The sequence below is a fragment of the Bubalus bubalis genome, chromosome 18 (assembly GCF_019923935.1).
Source record: "Bubalus bubalis isolate 160015118507 breed Murrah chromosome 18, NDDB_SH_1, whole genome shotgun sequence".
NCBI lineage: Eukaryota > Metazoa > Chordata > Mammalia > Artiodactyla > Bovidae > Bubalus > Bubalus bubalis.
Window position 1 is genome coordinate 43,905,051 of NC_059174.1, and position 18,213 is coordinate 43,923,263.

At 45.7% G+C, this 18,213-nt stretch overlaps 1 long non-coding RNA gene across 2 annotated transcripts; it reads right to left on the bottom strand.

The window, feature by feature from the left end:
- Window positions 1-1,722: 1,722 nt before the first annotated feature.
- On the bottom strand, window positions 1,723-16,285 carry LOC102412545. 2 transcript variants are annotated; one of them, XR_006546422.2, is made up of 3 exons: window positions 13,615-16,285; window positions 11,934-12,245; window positions 1,723-2,964 (listed from the first exon to the last, which is right to left on the bottom strand). It is a non-coding gene; the product is annotated as an uncharacterized LOC102412545 (long non-coding RNA). The 2 variants fall into 2 exon arrangements; XR_003104603.3 differs by having other exon boundaries at window positions 13,482-16,285.
- Between the last annotated feature and the right edge of the window lie 1,928 nt (window positions 16,286-18,213).

Consider the following 18,213-nt stretch of genomic DNA (forward strand, 5'->3'; position numbering starts at 1 on the left):
CTGGACCACCAGGGAAGTCCCGGAGTACTGAGTTGTAATTTAGGGTCCTTATGCAAAACTAATCAAGACTTCCTTTCTAAACCAGCAAGAGAAATAGATTTCCAGCTTGAAAGGAAGAGAGGAGGAGTGTGGGGAGGAACCTTAGCTGTCACAGCTGGAAACTTCAGCATCAGGAAGGGCATCTCTGTGTGTCATGCTCCCTCTCCAGTCAAGGACAAAGCAATCAGCAGCCTGGCTCTTCACCTTCCCTCCCTGGGGGTTCCTTCTGCGTGTCCAGGCTCCCTGACCTTCTCACTCTGCTCTTCCCTTTCCTCCCCTCGGCCAGCCCCAGAGGGCTTTTGCACACAGTATGCTCACTCCCCTTCCTTCTTCGCCATTCTCTCAGCTTTTCGTGTTGTATTCTGCCAACTGTGCCTACATGCAGTCTGTTTCCCCTAGCACACTCTTTTCAAAATTAATCTATATTCTATATAAGGTACAGTAACCCATTTGTCGCCCCAAAGCCTATAGCATTGTAGAGAAAACTCAAGCCATTCCACCCTTGCCAAACTCCTATAATCCATGGCTACCACTCAACCTTCTAAAAGGTAGCCACTGTACATGAGTCTGTACATATTCTTTCTGATTTTTGTTCTGTGCTTTTGCAACACACATAGGGCTCCGTTAAAACTATGCAGTATTTGTTGTTATTGATGAAGTTTTTTTATGTGAAAAATACATATATTGTTCTGTAGATTTTTTTTTACTCAATCTTAGAGATCTATTTGCATACATATAGGTTCAACTCAATTTTTTAAAATTGCTATATAAAACTCCACACTGCGAAGATGCCTTAACCTATTTAGGCATTCCAATACTGATGGGCATTTGGGTTTCTACAATTACAAAGACTGGTGTGATCATTTCTCTCTGTGTGCATATATATGTTTATTGGGGGCAGGTAAAGCAGAAGGGAAATTGCTGGGTTCCAGGGTATACACATTTCTAGTTCTAAAGGACATGGCTAGGCCCTCCAAAACAGTTGCACCAATAGGTAGCTCTGAGAGCACTATCCTGACATTCTCACTAGTACCTGATACTATCAGACATGTAAATTTTTATCCATCTGATGAGTGAGAAATGCTACCTCATTTTTCAAATTTAATTTTTTGTTAGAGTGCAGTTGTTTTGGACTTCCCCAGTGGCTCAGCAGTAAAGGATCTGCCTGCAAAACAGGAGACTCAGGTTTGATCCCTGGGTTGGGAAGATTCCCTAGAGAAGGGAATGGCAACCACCCCAGTATTCTTGCCTGGAAAACCCCATGGACAGAGGAGCCTGGCAGGACACAGTCCATGGGGCCAAAGAAGAGTCGGACACAAACGAGTGACTAAACAACAACAGTTGATTTACAATGTTGTGTTAGTTTCAGGTGTACACAAAGTGATTCATTTATACATATATTCATTCTTATTCAGATTTCAATATTCTTTCATATAGGTTACTACAGAATATTAAGTATAGTTCTGTGTTCTAGACAGTAGGTACTTGCTGATTATCTATTTTACATAGCAGCAGTATGTTAATCCCAAATTCCTAATTTATTCCTCCCCTGCCCATCGTGCCCCTTTGGTAACCATAAGTTTGTTTTCCAAGTCTGTGAGGCTGTTCCTGTTTTGTAAATAAGTTCATTTGTATCATTTCTTTAGTTTCCACATATAAATGGTATCATATGATATTTGTCTTTCTCTGTCTAGCTTACTTCACTTACTATGATAATCTCTAGGTCCATCCACGTTGCTGCAGAGAGTGTTACTTCCTTTTATTTAAAAAATAATTCTATTTATTCACTTCTGGCTGTGCCGGGTCTTCGCTGCTATGAGGGCTTTTCTGTAGTGGTGGTTTGCAGGCTTCTCATTGCAGTGGCTTCTCCTGTTGCTGACTGTGGGCTCTGGGGTGCATGGGCTTTAGTAGTTGAGGTACACGGGTTCAGTAGTTGTGGCTCTCAGGCTCTAGAGCACAGATTCAATAGCTATGGCTCATGCGGCTTGGTTGCTTCTTGGCATGTGGGATCTTCCCAGATTAGGGATCAAACCCATGTCTCCTGCATTGGCAGACAGATTCTTTACCACTGAGCCACCAGGGAAACCCTATTTCATTCTCTTTTTCTGGCTGAGTATTATTCCAGTATATATATATATATAAATACTACTTCATTTAAGTTGCATCTCCCTTAAGGTTTGGCAGGATTGAGCATTCTTTTTAAAAATCAATTTCTGAGCCGTTTTCCATGCCTCTTTTGTGAACCTATTCATATTCATATATCTATTCATACCTACTCATATTCTTTGCCCATTTGAGCAGCTTGTCTTTTTGGCTTATCACTTGCTCTCCTGATTGAGCACACAGCAGGTGCTTGGGACACAGGGAATTTCAAGCTACTTATCCACTTGCTACGGGGACACAGCAGCTTTGGGCCAACCTGTAGGGCTCTGATGTATTCCTTTAAAGGGGATCAAATAGCATATGTTCTGGGAAGCTTTCACAGTATTCTCATGGCACTGGGGGCCACTGGCCCTGAATCTGGTGGGGACATGCACTGGCACTGACCAGAAGCCACTTCAAGTCAGGGGACTCTGGCGCATACTACACCTTGGGCCCCACAGCCAGCTGGGGTTTCCATGTGGAGCTCAGCAGCCTCTAATGGGCTAGTCCTGGGCCTGCCTCAGCCCAAAGCCTGGGGCTCCATGGGCCCCACCTGCAGAAGCCTTCACCAGCTGAGGGCCTACTGTGTGCAAGCCATACACAAGGTGACCCATGACTGCCACTTTGTTTCATCCCATTACGTTGACAGATGCCAACTCCAAGTTCTGCAATTTTCTCCAAAGCTCCCAGTGTGGCCCTGGGAAGACTGGGATTTGAACTTGGATCAGCATCCCTGCTTTGCTGATAGCCCCGCTGTGCTCCTGGGCTGGCTGCTCCTGGAAGCTGAAGAGTATAGGTCAGTGCAATCAGGGCCCAGTCACAGCATCCCACAGCCCTCCCAACACCTTTGCCCACTTGGTCCATCTCCAGAGCCCTGGTGGCAGAGCACTGGGGAGCCTGAATTCTCAGTGAGGGGAACACCCGCCTCCCCATTCCCAAGGCCTCACATGAGAGGATGCTGAATAACAGGGACACAAGGGGACAGTCATCCTTGAACTGAGAAAACCTCAGGTGGAGGATCAGAGTCAGCCAGAGGACCACCCACCCCAAGTGCCCCAGCCCCGTGAGCCAAAGAAAGAGAGAAAGAAAACAGGGACAGGGGACTTCCTGGGTGGTCCAGTGGTTAAGAATCTGCCTGTCAATGCTGAAGACATAGGTTTGATCCCTGATCTGGGAACTAAGGTCCCACATACTGTGGGGCAACGAATCCAGTGCACCACAACTTCTGAAGCCCTCGAGCCTAGAGTCCATGCTCCACAACAAGAGCAGCCCCCGCAATGAGGAGCCCGGGCACTGCAATGAAGAAGAGCAACTCCCACTCACCGAAACTAGAGAAAGCCTACACACAGCAACAAAGACCCAGAATGGCCCAAAGTAAATTATAAATAAATAATAGGAAGAAAGAAAATGGGCGAGGGGTTCTCAAAGGTAAACAGACAAAATTTTGGTTAAATTCCAATACATCTTCTTTTTAACATTTAATACTAAAAAGTCATAATGGTGACCTGATTGCCTCTTGTGAATTCCAGTGCTCTCAGAGAGTCTATCTCTTGAGGTGACAAGCGGGGGTACCTGAATTCATTACTGCCTGATTAATTATGCTGCCTTTGTAGGAGGGAAATGGGGACTTCAATCAGACATAGCCACCACCCCCGGCCACCACCTCGTCAGGCCAGACGCTGCCTGCAAGCCTGGCCCGACTCCCAATGTGGGGGTGACTAGGAAGCTGGGAGTGGTGGCTGGTTAGATGTGGCTGCCAGCGGTCAGAGGGCTTGGGATGTGGGGCCCTCTCTGCAGAAAAGAGCTTTGGGGCAGTTGAGGGAGGGAGGGGCGAGTTGGGTCCAGTAGCAGCTGAGTGGAGATTTCTACTCTGTCCCAGTAAGGGCCTGGCCACGAGGCCCTCCTCTGGATTCTCTGAAACTGGGTATCATCTCTTTGGGAGGGAGCAGGATCTCAGAAGGTGCTATTTAGCATAAATGTATCCCTTGGGACACACGGTCCCTTGGGTGAAGGCAAAGGTTTACCCAGAGCTGTGCGTGGGCACAGCCCTGACGAGCATCAAGGCAGAGTCTTGCCCTCTGGAGTGGAGCTCGGGGCAGCTCCAGGCACGGGGCAGGGTGAGAACAGCACCTCCCAACTGGTTTATTAGCCGCCAAGGCACCCACCGCTGCAGCCCTTTATCCTGCACGCTCTGCATTTATCCAGGTCTGTCTACCAAGTAGTGAAGCACAGTCATATTTGAAGACTTGCACAGTGACGTACTTTTTCAAAGAAGAAAAGACTAAGTATCTTTGGAAATATCAGTTCCCCACCCCTATCCTGAGTCTGCTCTGTGTGTGGAGCAACAGAAGGTGCTCCTTCCAGCCTCGCGCCTTGTGAGCCTGGGCCTCGGTGGGTATGGTTTAAAATCATACCCTGTCATAGATGTGCTGTGTGACCGTGGCCAAGGTACCTAACTTCTCTGAGTCTTATGTTTTCAGAGAAACTACCTCCCCCAGGGGTAGTTGTGAGAGCTAAATAAGAGAGCACACATGAAGTCCTTGTTCTTGCCCCCAAGTACCTCCTGACACGGGCCAGCTTGATCCATACATCCCCTAGGGGTAGTTGTGAGAGCTAAATAAGAGAGCACACGTGAAGTCCTTGTTCTTGCCCTGAGTACCTCCTGACATGGGCCAGCTTGATCCAGTTGTATTGCTGCCACGTTGTCAACCCTGAGCAGTCAAAATGGGAAGTGCTGCTTTTTGTTACTAAGCTGTGCATGAATCCATCCTCCCACTGCCAAACTTCCAGGGGTGTGGAGAGCACGTAGTACGGGGCAATTCTGTAAAGCCCTGTTTCTAGGTCACAGCAGAGCAATCCAGACCCACCAGCTTTGCTGAAGTCCCCTCCCCGCTGCCCCCAGACTGCCCTCCCTGGAGGTGTCACCAGCCTCCTGACAAGCCACTTGGCAGGTATGGTCAGGGGCACCCTCAAAGGGCGAGGAGGGAGGGAACAGGCCCCAGGAAGACCCAGGACAGTTGCTCACGTGCTAGGGACAGGGGTGTGTGTGCAGAAGGGTCACCAGGGAAGCCATGAAGGGTCAGCAGTGGTTCAAGGGCACCGGGAAACTGGGAGAGGGCGTCGCCGATCAGAAGCAGAGACCAGAGTCCAGTCCAGGGAAAAGCTTAGGTCCAGGCTGGCCAGAAGCGGCCACAGACCAAGCAGCAGGAGTCCTCAGCCTGGTAGGAGCACTGAGGCTTGGACACCCCACTCAGACTTGTGGTGCAGGCCCAGCACCTGAAAGAGGGCTAGGCTGGGCGTCAGAACCTTCGCTCGGAACCCTAGAGCACACAGCATGAGGTCCTACCAGAAACAAGGGGACCAGGTCCCCAAAAGGAAGATCTAGTAACTAGATTTTCCTGAGGATCAGTGGGAGTGAGGTTGGGGCACAGAGACAGACCATCCAAAGAAAAATAGGGCAACAGCCTCTACAGCATCTTTGTTTTCAGCAGCTGAATCTACAAGGTTCAAACTTCAGAGATTTAAAAACAATTAATTGGGAAAGCTATAAAATATGTAAAGGCCACTTAATGACCTGACCTTCAGATGGGAACAGCAGTCACCTCCCTTAGGTCTCCAGCTGTCTAGACACATGCTCAATACCACCTGGGACATCTGGTTCCCACCCACCCCCCACCAAAACTCACTCAGAGAACTTGCATATAGCCTCCTTGGGGTCTTTTTTCTCAGTATGGGAAACTGGTCTCTCCTGAAACCTGACTATGAAACTGCCAAAGGGACCCCTGAAAAGACAAATGTTAAAGAACAAACATCAGGGCAGTGGCTCTTACTTGCTACCCTTTTGGAATCATAATATGTCCATTACCCTGGTAAGAGATGACGAGATTTGCCTGAAGGAAAAACCAATGTCTATGGGCTGAATTGTCTCCCCTCCAAATTTACACATGGCAACCCATTCCAGTATTCTTGCCTGGAGAATCCCATGGGTGGAGGAGCCTGGTGGGCTACAGCCCATGGGATCATACAGAGTCAGGCACAACTGAAGCGACTTAGGATGTACACAGAAATTTATATGTTGAAGCTCTAACCTCTCATGAGATAGTACTCAGAGATGGAGGCTTTGAGAGGTAATTAGGTTAGGTGACATCATGAGGGTGGGGCTCCCATGATGGGATTAGTGGCTTATTACAATACCAGTGAGCTCACTTTTTATGCCATATGAGGACACAGTTAGAAGGCAGTCCCCTGCAAGCCAGAAAGAGAGCTCAGAACCTGTCCATACTGGCATCTTGATCTCAGACTTCTACCCTTCAAAATTTTGAGAAAATCAGTTTCTATTGTTTAAGCCATCCAATCTATGGTATTTTATTAAGGCAGCCCGAGAAGACTATGACACCTATGAATGGTCTTTTCTTCATTTTTCTCTGGTCTGGTTTTGAAGCTACACTGTTGGCCAAAAGGACTAGGTGAACATCTTGCACAAGAGCCAGATGCAGATGCCAGTTCTAAATGAGTAAAGGACTCTCTAGAAACTGTCAAGAAAATGCTAGGACCCCCCTGATGATGAGAGGATCATCCACAAAGACAAAAGCCTCTATTCACCTTCAGTTGCTCTATCTCACTACCTGTCAGAAGATGACATGCTGATGCTAAGTCCCAAAGACAGGAAGGCCAATGGGGTGAGCGATGGGTGGAGAAGGCACCAGACTCCAACCCCATCTGGGACTTCTGGGCATTTCAACCCATCAGCAGAGCAGACAAGGAGGATGAAATGTGTTCCCTCAGACTCCTCACACTGCCTCACAAATACCAGCCCCAAGCCCAGGGGATCCATGAGTGAAAAAGAAGGTCTCCAGGACACCTACTACTCAGTTGCCTTGTGTAGGAAGAACACTGGACCAGAGTCAAAAGGCTTGGCGTCTACAGACCAGCTACTCAGTTTGTAAGCTGGGGCCTTGGGACAAGTTACTCAACCTCTCTGTGCCTGAATTTCCAACCTATAAAGTGTATCCACACTTCCCACATTTGGTTATCATGGGGATCAATGAGAGAATAAACAGTGGAGGTTCTGTAAGGGTTATTTGCCTTTCTCTTCCCCTTTTCCCTACCTTGGCCTCTTATGTTTACCTGTTTGCTGTTAATTTTATAGGTATTTCACAAAACTCACTGACTGGGGAGAAAAATCTTCCCCTTAAAAAAAAAAATGATGTCCATCCAGGGGCTAGGGCTTTGTGCTTTCAAAGTAGGGGGCACAGGTTCAACCCCAGCATAGGTTCGATCCTGCATGCCACATGGCACAGCCAAAAAAAAAAGTCATAGTTTTTTTGGAAAGACTATGGGTCTTAGTTCAGAAAAAAATAAGACAAGGGGGGAAAAAAACATGTTAATGAGTCTGGCACATAATAGGTGCTCAATGAATATTTGAGAAAGGAACTCTGCAGAAAGAATGAGTCCCTCTCTCATTGGGCTCCTGTGTCTGAACTACAGTGCACACTCAGAGATGTAGGGTCCCATCCATGCCTGCCTCTCTCTCTCTCTCTCAAGTTTTGAGCTCCACTAGGCAGGATTGCAGCCATGAAATTAAAAGATGCTTACTCCTTGAAAGGAAAGTTATGACCAAACTAGATAGCATATCAAAAAGCAGAGACATTACTTGGCCAACAAAGGTCCGTCTAGTCAAGGCTATGGTTTTTCCAGTGGTCATGTATGGATGTGAGAGTTGGACTGTGAAGAAAGTGGAACGCTGAAGAATTGATGCTTTTGAACTGTGGTGTTAGAGAAGACTCTTGAGAGTCCCTTGGACTGCAAGGAGATCCAAGCAGTCCATTCTAAAGGAGATTAGTCCTGGGTGTTCATTGGAAGGACTGATGCTAAAGCTGAAACTCCAATACTTTGGCCACCTCATGCGAAGAGCTGACTCATTGGAAAAGACTCTGATGCTGGGAGGGATTGGGGGTAGGAGGAGAAGGGGACGACAGAGGATGAGATGGCTGGATGGCATCACCGACTCGATGGACATGAGTTTGAGTGAACTCTGGGAGTTGGTGATGGACAGGGAGGCCTGGCATACTGCGATTCATGGGGTTGCAGAGTTGGACACAACTGAGTGACTGAACTAAACTGAACTGAGGACAGGCACTGCCCAACACTGAACCTGACCTTTGACAAAGCTCAGCAAGCTTGGGGTGAACAGAAAGAGAGCTATGAGTGTTTATACACTATATACATGCCGATTGCCAGACTCAATGGCGTGGTTTTCAGGCTAGCAGGAAGCTCTTGGCACCTGACTCTTGGAGTATGGGTGGCATGTGGGTAAAACAGAGTGTGATCCTTCTTTAAGAAAATGCTAGCTTCAAAGACATGAAAACAATCAATAAGATTGTTTGATCCAATAAGAATCAGAAAAATACATTTTCCATGAGTTATTACTGACAGTGCCAAATTTGTGTGGTCACAGAAATATTTATCTTTCTGCCTCTCAACAATCTCTTTAGTCCTTGTTTGCATAGTGTGTTCTTTGATTTTTGGTAGTTTGACTCGGCTGTGTCTAGATGTGATTTTTTTTTTTTTTTTTAAATTTACACTGCTTAGGGCTCTAAAGGCTTCCCTGGTAGCTCAGCTGATGAAGAATCCACCTGCAATGCAGGAGACTCCGGTCTGATTCCTGGGTCGGGAAGATCTGCTGGAGAAGTTAGGGTACCCACTCCAGTATTCTTGGGCTTCTCTTGTGGCTCAGCTGGTAAAGAATCTGCCTGCAATGTGGGAGACCTAGGTTTGATCCCTGGGTTGGGAAGATCCCCTGCAGAAGGGAACAGCTACCCTCTCCAGTATTCTGGTCTGGAGAATTCCATGGACAACAGTCCATGGAGTCGCAAAGAGCTGGATGTGACTAAGTGACTTTCACTCACTCACAGGGCTCTAAAGGGATTCTTGAATCTGTGGATTTATGTATTTCATCAATTTTGGAAAATTTCTGGCCATTATCTATTCAAAAATTGCTCCATTGAATTCTCTCTCTCCCTGTCATTTTCTGGGACTTCAGTTACAATTTTGCTAAAACCTTTTACTATGTCCAAAATATGATACACTCTTTCTGTATTTTCCATTCTTTTATCTCTTGGTGATTCATTTAAGATCATTTTCTTTCTTCCAGTTCACCTCTCTTCATCTGTCTAATCTACTTTGAACTCATCTAATATGTTCTTATTTTTAATTACATTCTCTCTGTTGTAAAATTTCCATCTATTCTTTATATATATATATATATATATATATATATATATATATATATTTCCTGTTGGAATTTTCCATTTTGTCTTTATCTCCTGAAATGTATTGATCAGAGGTTATTCTATCAATACATGTCTATATCTGATAACTCCAATAACTGGATTTCTGTGAATCAGTTTATATCATCTATTTCTTCTCTTGGTTAAAGGTGACTTGGTCTTATCTCCTAGTATGCCAAGTAAATTTTGATCAACTGCAACATGTTGTATATGAAAAGTTGTAGAACAAATGTAGTATTGTAAGTAATGCTATCTTTCTCCAGAGATTTTTTTTGCTTTTGTAATGCAGTTAGTATAGAGGCAGACCATCTTAACCTCTTTTGAGTCAAAGCTGAACCTTTGTGAGAGTTGAGTTGGTCCTTTTGTGATTTGCCCTTCCTACTGGTGTAACCTTTCAGAGTGAAGTGAAGTGAATTCGCTCAGTCGTGTCTGACTCTTTGCGACCCGTGGACTGTAGCCTACCAGGTTCCACCATCCATGGGATTTTCCAGGCAAGAGTACTGGAGTGGGTTGCCATTTCCTTCTCCAGGAGATCTTCCTGACCCAGGGATTGAACCTGGGTCTCCCACATTGTAGGAAGACGCTTTACTGAGCCACCAGGGAAGAGACCTTTCAGAGGTCCTAACCAAAAGCCCAGGATATTACCAGGGTCTCTCTGAGACTGCCAAAGCTTTTCTCAACTTCTTAGCATTGAAATCACTGTTCTTAGAGATGCCTTAAGAGGAGTAACAGTGCTCTTATATACTGAATATTTGTGCCTCCCCCATTTATATACTGAAGCCCTGGCCCTCAAAGTTCTCATATAAGGAAGTGAAGCCTTGGGAAGGTAATCAGGTTTAGGTCGGGTCAGGTGTAGGGTGTAGCCTCTATGATGGGATTAGTGCTCCTGTAGGATGAGGAAGAAACACCAGAGCTCCCTCTCTGCCATGTGAAGACAGACAGAGAGAGAAGGTGGCAATCTGCCAGGCAGCCTTCACCAAGAACCAAATCTGCTGACACCTTGATCTTGGACTTTCAGCCTCTATAACTGTGAGAAAGAAATGTCTATTGTTTAAACCACCCAGACTCTGGCATATTTTATTGCAGCCCAAGCTTAGACAAATGTCAAATGTCAGGCTCACCTTCCTATGTTTCCATTCTCTCCAGGATCTTGCCCTCTCAGGTTCTCACTGTCAGATATATTTGTTAAATTATCCAGCTGTTTTACTTGTTTGAGGTAGGAAGTTTAGTTTGATCTAGCCTGGTGTTCCAGAGCCAGAAGCAGAGGTCTCAACTATTCTTATAGCATAATTCCTCAGTTATAATGATGGCTAGCACAAAAATTAAGGTTTAGGTTATTAGCTTTGGTATAATAAATTCCATCTGGGTGGGTAAAAAAAATACAAATTGGTTCAACCGATTGGAAAAAGTAGAAAATTATAGTTTCCTATTAAGGTAAATTATTCTAATTAAATTAGTATAAGAAGCTTTTGAGCAGTCAGTGGAAACATACAATATATCATAGCTAATTTCCCAATATTTTCCCACAGTGAAGTGTACCTTTGGTTTACAGCAGTAAAAATTAGAGGAGCTGCTAGCATTCCCAGCCCTCCGCCAGGCTCTGGATCACACTGCTAGATGCTGCCAGGTCCCTAAAAAAACTGCATATTTGACTCAGCATCATAGCCCAGGCAAACTCATTCAACAAACACGGAGCAACCAAATTTAAATAGTCATATCTTACTTCTCCAAGAGTTTCAGAAATTGTCCTTTTAAAGTACAAACATCCACAAAACCAAGAAGATGAAAAGAGAATAATTCTCCATAATGGAGTAAAGATGTGATACTTCCAACTACTTGCTAAATGACAACTAGTGTTTTAAGCTTTGCCCCAACAGATGGTTCATGTCACATGGGTGAAAAGGCCATCAAAGCACAAAGTGTGACCTGTTTTGGCAGAGTATCAGCATGAACAATTAACCTGAAGGCCAGGCTGCATGCTGTATATTAAACTGCATGTCCTACAGGAAGAGAGGGAGGTTAAGAACAGTTGGGAAGGCCGAGAGTATTCACTATAGGCACCCATGTTTTGAGGAGCAAATGGGCTTTACCACCAAGGCTGAGCCTTGGTATAGCTAAAGTTACTAAGTGAAATGCCTTGGGAACCAGAGAGGCAGAAATAAATCTAGGAGTCCAAGAGACCATTCCCAAAGAAGGTTATAGACTGGTTAATATGATGATGCTTTGGCCTTCAAACACAACTAGGGGACTCACGTTTGGATTATCTCAGCTAACAACATAAAGGATGATGACAGGAAGTACACAGTGTGGGGCGGGGGTGGGGAGGTGAGGGTGGGAGGTGGGGGGGGTGTCGCTCAACTACCTGGAGGGACACCCAGAGAAGAAAAAAATTGGTTACCGGCACGTTAAAACCCCAGAATCTATTAGGATTAAATGGATATAGACCTAGTCTAACCACCTTACCTTATAGAAGATGAACTGATGCCACCCAGGGAACTCCTTTTCATCTGTCAGAATCCATATCAAATGTCAATTCTTTTGCAAAGCCTTCCATGCTTCTATTTGGCAGATTTCTTCTTTGTTATTTTCTAATTTAAAGTGTCAGCGCCATGATTTAGAAGCCCAAGCAGACAGGAGGTTCTCCAGAGTTTTTGTTGAATGGACAAGTGAGAAGTGACATGTACAGTCACAGAGCAAGACAAGGGCCAGTCGTCCTGAGCTCCATCCCAGGTAATTTTGTCAGGCTACAAGGCTGGTTCCCAAGTTTGAGAATACCTTGCAAAAAGTAAAACATAAAAAAAAGAATAATAAAATGAACCACCATATACTCATTACTAATGTTCAACCCTGTTTCCAACACTTACTTTTTCTTATTTCTACATAAGATTATTTAGAAATAAATTCCAGATTTCATATAATTTCATCTGTATTTTAGTACTGCATTTCCAAATTTCAACATACATTGAAAATGTTCAAATGTTTGTAAATACTTAAAAATATAACCATGATATTATCCATCTGATATAATGTAATAATACTTTTTAAATATCCAATACCCAGTAGTGTTCAAATTTACAAGTGTCCTATGAATGTCAATTTTTCCTTTCATTTATCCAATTTAGAATCTAAATGCAATATTTTCTATACAATTATTACTAAAGAACTGGGCCATTTATAGTTTCACAAGATGTAGATCATTTTGATTATGTTCCACAGTGTTGTTGATCTAGATGACTCTTGATCAGATGCTGCTTTGATTTGTGTAAGGGCAGGGTTGTAAGGAGTATCAAGATGATTTCATAGCTGGTGATGAGTTTTTTCATTAGCACATCATGTGCTCTTTTCAAGACTTAGTAGTCATAGCTGATCATGCCTAGATCTAACCATTCATTAAGAATACAAAATGGTGATGTTCTGTCTATAATTCTTTCTTCATTTATTAGCTGGAAATACTTTCACAAAGCGAAATTTCCCCCCATCTACCATCTGGCCACCCAAGCCCAGTTTTAAAAGAATTTGAACCAACACCATGCTTTCTCTCAAAGTAGAATCCTCTGCAGGAGGATGAACAGCTTCAAGGAAACCTTCATTTATTCTTTATTTTTTAGTCAAGAACTAACTGAAAGATGGTGGGCCTTGACAGCTGCAGAAAGACCATCTCACTTGGTTCTGAGGACCTGCCTGCCCTGAGATTTTCTTTAGAAGCATTACTCCTGGGCTTGCTCTAAAAGTCTACCTTTTCTCTTTGAAAATGTTTTCTCCTGTAATTAAGGGAGTTTCTAATTTGGGGAATGGATAAAAATTCATCAAACTTATATTTTAAAAAAGTCATAATCCTGAAGCTGCAAATATCTGGCTCCAGGGAAATCCTGGATGGAGGAAAGATGCTAATCAGGGTAGAATTTAAGGCAATAGTTTATAATCTTTCATCCTCAGAACCGAGACTAACCCAAGGAAATGCCAAGCAAAAAAGTAAAACCGGCGATTGATTCTGCATTTTGAGAAACTGACCAAGTTCCTTGATCAAATGCTGATTGCAAGTCTGACTCAAGGTTGAGCATATAAAAGAATCCTCCAGGGTACCCCGCTTTCGGTCTCAGCATGCTGCGATTTTGAAAAAAACAAGACTCTGGCAATCAGAGACCTCACTCGTTCCACTGCCGCAGAGGAAATGAAGGATGCTTCGCCTCCAGTTCCTGGCTCCTGCTGACATGCCCTCGGGTTCATGCTGGCGCCAGGCTGGGAGGGAGAGTGGTCGCTGTCTTACTGTCTGCAGAGGTTAAACGGAATCTCTACTTCTCGACCGAGGAGAGAAAGGCCTCTTGCTCATTAATTTTGTGAGGCTGGGGACCGCCGCGGTGATCCTGCGAACCTGTCAGGGCAGCGTGCCCAGACCTTCCTGCGTCCCTAGCCCGGCTCTTCTACTCCAACCCCTCAGGATTCAGGCCCTGGGAAAAATCCTGGTCTTCGTGGGGTCTCTCCTTGTAGGCTTTCCCTTGGCTTCCTTGTGGTTGGCTAACTTACGGTAAGGCCTTGGCACAGTGTGTGCCTCAGTTTCCCCAGTTGTAAAGTAATAAAGTTACTTTATTCGCAGCCTTGATTCGCAGAATCACCCAGGAAGGTTCAACATAAACCTTCGGTCAGGGTGCCCTTGGGGAGCCACCGGATCGGAAAGAGGGGCTCCAGAGCTCGCTAGAACCCAGGACCCGGGCTCTCGCCTCTCCAGCCGCTCCACCCACTCTCCTGCTCGCGCCCTCGGCCCGGGCGGGGTCGTGCACTTCTCCGAGCGGGTTCCGGGAGGCCGGGCGGGGCGGACCCGGCTGGGCAGCCCCACCGGAAAGACTCGTTTCAGCCGGCGCAGGCGGAGACCGGGAGGAAACAGACTTGTCGCCCCCGCCTCGGGCCGTCCGGGTCCCCAGGCCCTAGCGCAGCCCCACCGAAGTCGGAGAAACTCCGGCCAGCAGCTGGGCAGCCCTGGGGTCACCCACTCCCACGCCCGTCGGGCTCCACTCCCCCAGCCCCCCCGGCCACACCTGGGCTCCGCCTTGGGTCCCGGGGCTCTGACTCTGCAGAGCTTCAATGGGGGAGGGGAGACCGACCCAGAAGAGGGAGGGCGCGACCCGTGCAAGGGCCTCGTTGCCTAGAAACCGACCCCGCCTTGGGCACAGGCCGCAAGCAGCCGTGGCGCAGCTGCTTTTTCCCCCTTCCCCCACGCCCTCCGGAGGAGCCCTGGTAGACGCAGTGCTCAGGCGACCCCAGGCGGAGACCGGAACCTCGGACGGCTGCTTTGCGGGTGAAAGCCCGCGGGCACGCCAGCAGACGACCCCCGTCCCGCCCGCCCCGCGTGGTCCGCGGGCGCCGCGCCTCTGGGCTCCGGGTGGGGCTATCCGGCCGGCCCAGTCACGCCACCTCCGTGGGCCGCACCTCCTAATGGGGGCGCTCGGGCTGAGCTGAGCCTTGTGGCGGCGAGACCCAGGCCCGGGTCTGGGGGCTGCCAGAACCCGCCCGGGTCTCTGGGGTTTGCAGCTCAGGCCATCTGGTCAGCTGGCGCGCCCAGGGCCTCCAGTTTCGCCCCAGGGGCGTCAGGGCACGAGCGAGGCCGGCGCCTGTTCAGGTTGCGGCCCTGCTGAGCCGGGACAAAGCACGGCCTCCTCTGGGGCCTCGTCTCTGCCTTTACTGTTGGGTAAGATCGCCCCCTCCCCGCTACCCACACCAGCCCCGCCCCCTCCCCCCGCCCCGCCCCCGTTTCTGCTACAGCTCCCCTAGGGACACAGTGACGCACGAGGTCGGGCATCCAGGCGTTTTACACGCCCTCTGTGAGAACGGAAAACTAGACAGAAAACAGCCCTTTCAGGGAAGACACGCAGGTGACCAAGAGCGCATGTCGAAGACCAAAAGCATGTCAGATCTCTGCTTACTCTCTGGGAATTTATGCCAGGCGAGGAGGGCAGATCGGCAAGTACGACTGTTTGGAAAATACCCACAGTAACCATTGGCCTTTAAGAACAAGTGCTGCTTAATTGTCAAGCTGGGTTTAGACAGAAACAAGTCTGGAGATCAGTTAAGAGAGAAGTGCCAAGACCAAAGCCCCCAAACTGGGCATCAGGAGACTTGAGCGTCAGAGCTGCCCAGTCCCATAATCCTGTGTGACTTGGTCAATGTATGTAAAGTCTCTGAGCCTCACAGTGTTCTCATGCATAAAAAGAGCCTGCCCTACCTCAGAGTACAACAGGAGACGCAGACATGACAACTGACTGCTACCAGTTTTCTTACCCCCTGGAAAAGAATGTACAACTGCCAAGACTTCTGGGAGGGAGATGATACCATCCCTGAAGGAAGAGAACTTAAATAAGAACTTTATTTTTCCTTCTGCAAAAGTATAATTCCATCCTGGAGAAATGTAAAAAATGAAGGAGTCATTAGAAGCCATTTATTGGGTTTTAACTTTTTTTTTTTTTTAATCATAGAGATGGATGGAGGGTGGACAGGAATGCTGGTGTTCTAGATCTAAGAGAGTTAAGAGCATCAATTATGGAATCACACATTTCTGAATTAGAGTCCTACCTCTATTTACAAGCGTTGTTACTTCAGATAAGTGACTTAACCTCTCCGAGCCTCAGACTGCTTAGCTATCAAATGGGGAAAATAATAGCACCAGAAAATAATAATATGGGGCTGTTAGAAAATTAAGTGAGATGATTATAACAGTGCTTGGTACAGGCCCAGCACATTGTAATACATGATAAATGTGAACTAGTGCTTTTTTTTTTATTCACAGTGGTTCCTACTCTTTCCCTTACCAACATTCTATTGTAAAAAATGTCGAATATACAGAAAAATTCAGAGAATTGTGCAGTAAACACTTACGCATGTTCCACCTACATGATACAATTAATATTTACAATACTTGCTTTATCACGTATCTGTTCATCTTCAGGCCTCCAGGACTGTGAGAAATTGAGTATCTGTTGTGTAAGCCACCTGGTCTGTGGGGTTTTGTTATGGTAGCCCTAACAAACACACATAGAACACTTTAGGACTAGATGACAATTTGAGTTATCAGTGCAAGTACGTGGTTTTCAATGTACATTAAAATAGATATAAAAATAAATGCAGATGTAAATGTGTGTTTATTATATAAATAGGTGTATGTATGTTTGCATGTATGTATATGCATTCATGTGTTTCCTATTTCTGTTCCCATCCCCGTTCACTGAGAGTCCCTGGGAGCAGTGACATCCCCAAAGGCACAAGTTCCCCTAGTGTCCAGATCTTGCTTTCTAAATACCATTCTCCATTAAAAGGGCAGAGTAGGGAAAGAACAAGATGAGCCTGGAACATCTTGTGGTGCCAGAAAATAAGGAAGTGCCCAAAGAATGATACAGACATGGCAAACACACAGAAGGAGCTCCCCCTGACCACGTCTAGGGCAACTGAATGAAAACCCATGAATCTGTACTGATACGTGAAGTGAAGTTGCTCAGTCATGTCTGACTGTTTGCAACCCCATGGACTATAGCCTACCGGGCTCCTCTGTCCATGAAATTTTCCAGGCACGAGTTCTGGAGTGGGTTGCCATTTCCTTCTCCAGGGGATCTTCCCAACCCAGGGATCAAACCCAGGTCTCCCGCATTGCAGGCAGACGCTTTACCATCTGAGCCCCCAGGGAAGCTATCTGTACTGATACTCATGATTAAATGGGAAGAACAGTAGAATGCTTCCCTATGGCAGAATGCCAGCTGTAAAAGGAACAGTGGAGTCAGAAAAGCATCATTTCACAACTAAGAGTAACTCATCTAAGAATCATCAGTGAATGTTAGAACTAATAGGAGGAAGTTTGATGAGGAATGAGATAGTATTTTCAAAACACTTTCCCCACAAAATGTTTACTAATTACAAAGGTAAACAGTAATTTTGTAGTAAAGAAGCTTGGTAGATACAAATCCAGCTTTATCAAATTACCATCATCAGTAATGTGATAAATTGAAAAGTGATGCTACCTGATAAGGTATATACCTAGAAGAGCAACCTGTGACCTTCCCACTCATACAAATCTGAATCTAAACATGAGGGGACATCAGTCAAACCAAACTGAGGGACAGTTACAAAATACCTGGTCTGTATTCAAAAACCTCCAAAAATATTAAAGTTAGGAAAGTCAAGGAAAGTCAGGAACAGTGGGAATATTTCCAGACTGAGGGAAACTAGAAGATGTGACAATTAAATGCTTCATGTGATTCTAAACCTAATCCTTCTGCTATAAAGGATGTGACTGAAACAACTGGTGAAACTTGAATAAGGTCTGAGTAGTAGATGTGAGTAATGTGTCAATGTTAATTTCCCAATGTTAGCTGTGCATTGTGCTTATTTAGGAGATTGTCTTTGTAGGAAATACGCATTCGATACAGGGCATCAAGCCAGCAACTTAAGTTCATGTTGTTCAAGAATAGTGAAGCTCTTCATACTGTATTTGTCTTCTTTCTGTAGATTTGAAATTATTTAAAAACAAAAATGATCTATAGAAGATATACAGATGGCAAATAAGCAAATGAAAAGATGTTTAACGTCGTTTGTCATTAGGGAAATGCAAATCAAAACGGCAATGCAATACTGCTACACACGTATTAGAATGGCTAAAATCCAAAAAACTGACAATACCAATTGCTGATGAGGAAATGTGAAGCAACAGGAACTCATATTGCTGATGGGAATGCAAAATAGAGCAGCCACTTTGGAAGATCAT